Here is a 6,395-nt window from a genome sequence, read left to right as displayed (position 1 = left end):
ATGCAGCAAACAAACAAATCCAAACACACTAGTCTGTCACTTCAATTTAGGCCCAGGCCAGGTTGGAAAAGGAGAAAGTATGATATTTCTCTCCTGTCATAGAGTTTTGAGTCCTGTGTAGAGATCCCTTACATCATGCCTTAGACTTCTCTCACATCAACCCCAATGAAGCTAGAGTTCCCTCTCTTCCTTCTATCATTCTTCCCTAAGCCCAGCCTCCCCACCACACAAGGGGCAACACCAAAGTAACTCTGACCTTCCAAGCCAGAGACCTTGTAGTAATTTTAATGTATCCCTATCGTCCATGACAGTCTCTTGCCGGATACTCCCACCTTTCCCTCCTAAACCTTCCCGCAATTATGCTTATGATCCAGGCCACAGGTTATTTCTTAGCTCATCTCTTTCAACCTCCTCCCTGCTGAAGTTCCCAGGTTGTAGACTGAAACTAACATAAGTGGTTTTACACAAAGTTTATTTTTCACTCACAGATTTTATTAATGGAATTTATTTTCCCAAGAGTCTTTTCCCAAGTAATAGCTACTTACTACATTAAGGATCAGGCCTAACTCCCATTTGAAACATCTTTACTCAAACCACCCTAAACTACCACCTCCCATCTCTTTTCTCCTCCCATCGTCCTACCCACCCCCTTTGCTTTCCTCAGCCACCTTAGCTTCATGCTCTATTTGTCCAGCCATCCCATGTCCTTTGTGGAGTTGTCTCTCATTGATTTGAAGAAATTTTAAAAATCCCATTTTCCTTTTGCCCAAACATGAAATCTAAATCCTCTCTACTTCATTCTATGTCTGTATAAGTTAATACAGTTGTCCCTTGGTATCTGCAGGGGATTGGGTCCAGGACCCCGCCCCTACCCAGGATACCATAATTGATGGATGCTCAAGAGCCTTATATAATATTATATAGTATTTGCATATAACCTACACACATCCCCTCCTATATTTTAACTCATCTCTAGATTACTTGTAATAACTAATACAATGTAAATGCTATTTCAATAGTTGTTATGCTACATTGTCTTTTTATTTGTATTACTTTTTATTGTTGTGTTGCTATTTTTTACTGGCTTTTTCTCCAAATATTTTTGATCCTCAGATGTTGAACCCATGGATAGGGAGGGCCAGCTGTATATCACTCAATGCACATACCCTCTAAGTACGATTTTAATACACAAGTTCTGAAAGAAGAGGGCCCGTCCCCTCTCCCATTTTGCTCTGTCTAGAAACTAACACAGTATCTAAAGCATATAGGGGGACTTTAAATGTTTGGGTTTTCTTTGACTGAGGGCAATAAGAAAGAAGAGGGGAAAGAAAGTAGAAGAAAAAGCGGAAGTTGTAAAAGAGCACAGCTACAGAGACCTTCGGAATATTATTATGGAAGTTGACCTTGAGTTCTGTTCAAATTTGGGATGAAAGTTCTCGTCTTACTTAAATTACTTTTTGTATTCCTTATCTTATGACACAGTCAATTTCTACAAGTGTGAGGAATTCCTCTAATTCCAGAATGATCAAAAGCATCGATGATTAACCACAGCTCAATTATCTATTTCCATTATACAAATGCAGGCTTTTTGCATTTTCATCTCAATTTTCAATGATGCTATGTATATAAAAGAAAAAAGGCAAAAAGCACATCTGCCATGAAATTACAAGAAATATCATATGACCTTTCAGATTATTTGGGGATCTAAATTCTAATCAAGAAAAGTCAGGTGAGTCAAAGCCATCCATTGCTCCTACTCAGCATAAGGACACTATGTATTAGTGTGCTCGGCGCCTTCCTGCACACCTAAAATGGCTCTTTGGCAGGGCTAGGGGCAAAGGAAATCTATTTTGAGTCTTTATATATAAGGCTCACTGTCTGGCTGAGTCCAAAACTGTCACTTTGGCTCCTAAAGTCTAACACTGAAAGCTTACTGAGATAAATATGGACCTTCTCATTCAGGCTGTCAGGAAATGCGTGGATCTATTTTATTTATACCCTTAAAAATGATTTCATTTTGGCTTTCCTTTTTTGAAGAAGTTTTATCCTGGGGCTTAATTTTGCTGACAGCATGCTGTTCCCTAACAAGAAAAACAAAGTGGCTCCATATTAAAAACCAGGTATGAATGTACACATACACAAAATATGGTCACTGGCATTCCAAAGTCCTGTTCATAAGTCTCCTTGGGTATCTTTAACCAATTCACATGAAAGCTACCTATCCAATGACTGCATTGATAATTTATTTAAATCCATATTCAGTTCTGGCATTTGGAACCCAGTGACTAGTCACTTGTCTATTTGCTGCTTTGAGATTTGGGTTCCATTGTCTATCTTTTCTTCCATTCTCTTAACTTCGCACTCAGGCCTATTGTCCTTGCTGAAAGGACTCAGAAAGAGAGAGGCAGATTAAACCAAGAAAAATAGACCAAGCCACAATAAATCCCTCAACTAAAACAAACAAACTAACAACAAAAACAACGAAAATCCCCAGCAACTCCATAATACTGAGATGATCTCTGTCTGACAGTGATATTAATATATTGTTTATATTTATCCCTCCCTGCTGATGCTATCATTTGCCATTCTGAATTTTCCACTGACAGCAGTATTTCTGCTGGTCTTACTTACAGCAATGTTGGCTACTAAAACACAATTCAGGCTCACACTCATATCAATCATCAGTGAACCAAGAGCAAGACACCTGCCAAGGGCAGGGGATTTAGGGTACAGGCCCTAGCCACGATTGAGCTGCTGAAGTAGAGAGTAAAAAAGCAGCAGTATGACTACCTGGAAATAGAACACAGTGATTTGAGCTTATTTATATTGCAAATGGGCCTGTGTGGCACATCGACTCACAAATTCACTGTGTCCCCTGAAATCTGTTCTTCGGGGTGGGGGTTGCCTCTTACACAGCGGTGTTGTTCTAGCCATGTGTATCTGGTGGACCACTGAGAGATAAATCTCCCATGCTCCCAATAATAGCTTCTGATGTTTTGGTTATGCTAAATCACGTCATACTGAAATCAGAATGGTTTGTGGTTGACCTTTTACATTTCCTGTTCCTCCAAACTACTTCTCTCTTTGAGGGTTTTTTCCTACCAGGGCATGTCAATCTAGGGTAACCATTACTCTAAGATGATCAACAAGATACAAAGAACCCAGCATACTGCTAGATGCTAGCATGGCAAATAGAAAATATGTTATCCTCTTTGTTGCCTAGTCATTTATAAAATATTTGACTTGATAAGATCTATGCCCTCTAAACAATTAAGTATGAGATAGAACTTTTTTTCACAAGGACTCAAGAAACCAAGAATTCTCCATATGCTTTCAGAGACTAAGAACTTCTCTATTTCAAAAGCCAACAATGATGGCTTTCTCAGAATTAGCCTACCAATTATGCTGAGAGATCTGCAAGGCCCTGATTTCCCAAAGATAGTTGTCTTACTGTTAGGATCAAGTTTAGCTGCATATAACTGTAAAATCCCAAAATGACATAACTTAAGCAAAGTAGAAGTAGGTAGTCCAGGTGGTACAGTCAACTGACCCATGCACCTATCTTTCTTTTCTACCACGTTCAGTATGTGGTTTTCATTCTCAAGGTCACCTCATGACCTAGGATAATCTAGTTGTAGCCATCATGTCCACATTCCAGATTGGCATCAGAAAGAAGCTGGATTAGACAAAAGGACACCCCTCTATTTTTTAGGGAGACTTCTGCTTACATGTCATAAGCCTGAACTTAGTCACATGGCCAAACATAATTTCAAAGGAGACTAGCAATAGTCTTTGTTCTGGGTGCATTATCATCTCAAATGAAATCCAGCTTCTGTCACTGAGGAAGAGGGCAAGAAGACATGCTGGAGGAGGTAATTAGCAATCTTGTCAACATCTAGTAATTTGTCACAGAATCTAGAATCCCTACTATTAAAAAACCATCCCTTTTGTGTTAAATTGCTGTCTCTCAAAATCTCTGTTAAATGCAAATATGTTACTTGCAAAGTGGTAAAACATTAACAAATTAAGACCCATCCTCATATGATGATCACAAACCAGTCTATGAAATTAACTTTTTCTCTGAAGAATGAGATCATAAGTAGAGAGAACCAAAAACACTAATTGGAAAGCAAATAAGGGATATTTTAGGGGAAAGCATCTAGAGTACTCTGTAAAGTCAAGGCACTACACTAAAGGGTAGGGAGGGAGCAGAAACCAATTTTGCTTACTTCACAATTTTGCTGCAGACTGACCCCACAGGTCTAGGCTGATACAATGGTATGGAATTGCTACAGTCTGTAGATTATACCCAAAGATAACATATCACGAGGCAAACAATTCCATTTATTATCTTCTGCAATATTTTTATTTGTTGTATTTTTACCAGCAAAGGGGGAAAAGTAGTACTTAGGAGATTGAGAACTGGTTGGAAAAAGGAGAGGAAAAAAACTTCCAAATAACTATAGCTCTTGCTCTTGAATCAAAATAGAACACCATTTTGAAGACAAGTATGAGGACAGGTTTTCCTTTTCAAAAATCCTCATTAGTTTTTGGAGTAAGACCTTTATAAAATGAATATTATTCATCAAAGAGGTTTTGTTTTGACAGACTTAAATTGACTAGAGAAAGTACATGTTCTACATTATGGGGAATCAAAATATGTCTAGCAGAGCAGAGTAAATTTCACAAGGCGTCATACGTAGAGCAGATGTGAGAATCTAAGGCCAGAAAAAACAAGTTCTATTTAACTATCACCCAGGGAAATTTCCCTTTTCTTTCAAGTAGCCAATAATCCTCACATATTTTTCTAAATCTTCGTTTTTTTGTATCATCAGTGGATCCCATCAGTCATTGCAATGAATATGGTTTGGAGATATAAAAGGCTGTAACCAATTTATAGACCAATCCCAAGAGCATAAACCTTTACATTGAGAGAAACTACAATGACTATTTAGGCCACCAGAGAAAAAATAAAGAAAAAAATTTATTAGTTTGAAACTTGTTCACAGTCTTCAGGCCAACCAACGCAAACTGATTCCCCACAGCACATTCATTGTGGGCACTTAATAAATATTAACCAACATTCCCAAGTGTTTTGACCCAGTATTACATTTGAGCATCTTGAGACCAAAGCCCACTTCAAGTACTAAGGGATTGCTTCACAGAAATTCTACTTGTCTTGATTTTCAGTTCAATTTCTTTTAGTCTAAAACTTGTCTACATTTTATTAATGAACTAATCCTTCCTTTTGAGTTTATGAAAAGTTGTACAGAAAACACTGAGAAAGGTTTGCATTTGAGGGTCTCAGATATTTTGACTTTGGGGATTTGGAGGAAGGAGAGGTAAATCTGATCTGTGTTTTATCTTTTCCCCAAAGGCTCCAAACCCTTGCCCATATAGTTTCTTTTTAGATGATATAATTAAGCAGTCTGTGGAACTGAGAAAAAACACCTCAAACTGCAGAAAATTGAAATTTATGTTTCATCAAGCATTCCAGTATTTCCCTCCAGGTGTCTAATTCCACATGCCAAAGCACGATGTTTTCAAAAATAGAGTAATTCAACATCTCATAATTTTTCTTACACATTTCTCTACATTTCACACCCTATTCCAAAGTGCTCAATTGGAGTGCATATTTCTCATGAAAGAAGGGCTCTATTTCATTTCATGGGGTGGCATGTCTAAGAGACCATATTTTTCAGATATAAAAGTTTTAGATGGATTTCATTCTATGTCATCTTTGAAAAATGAGTAATTCCACCATAAGGGTCACATTCCTACCCCACACAGAAGTGGCCCTTGTCTGTAATTAACCAACCAGAAGGAAAAGATTTCTATACTGAAAGAGAGAAAAGACCATCTCAAACTTCTTAGTTATTCAAAGCTCAAGATCAATAGACTGACTGTGCTCCCTACTGGTAAAATCTAGAGCTACAGCCAGTATCAAAAATTTACGTGACAAAAGCTTAAGAATTAAAAATTTATTTACTGTGCCCAGAAACAGGATATCTTGTCACCTGAGTTCAAAAATTACAAAACAAGATTATTCATTAGCCTGAGAACAGAAGCAAGTATAGTGAGAGCAGCTCCAGGACCAAGCTGAATATGGATTCACATACTAGTACCATTTGACGTCACTGTCAGTGTTACTAGCTGCTTACTGTGTTCTGGCCAAACCATATCTAAACATACCCTGGTACAGTGGTTCTCAAACTTTAGTCTATATCAGAAGGTCCTGGGTTCCCTGTTAAAAACATACAGTCTTAGATCTGAGGTCCAGAAATCCTGATTCTGCAGCTTTGGGATGAAGGTCTGGAATTTGTATTTTATCATTTCTTCCCTCCCTTGTTGATTCTGATGCAAGAAGTCCAAGGAATACATTTTGAATGAAATTG

Source organism: Propithecus coquereli, unplaced genomic scaffold (genome assembly GCF_000956105.1).
Source record: "Propithecus coquereli isolate 6110/MARCELLA unplaced genomic scaffold, Pcoq_1.0 Scaffold31, whole genome shotgun sequence".
Classification (NCBI taxonomy): Eukaryota; Metazoa; Chordata; class Mammalia; order Primates; family Indriidae; genus Propithecus; species Propithecus coquereli.
Note: the sequence above shows the minus strand (reverse complement) of the source record.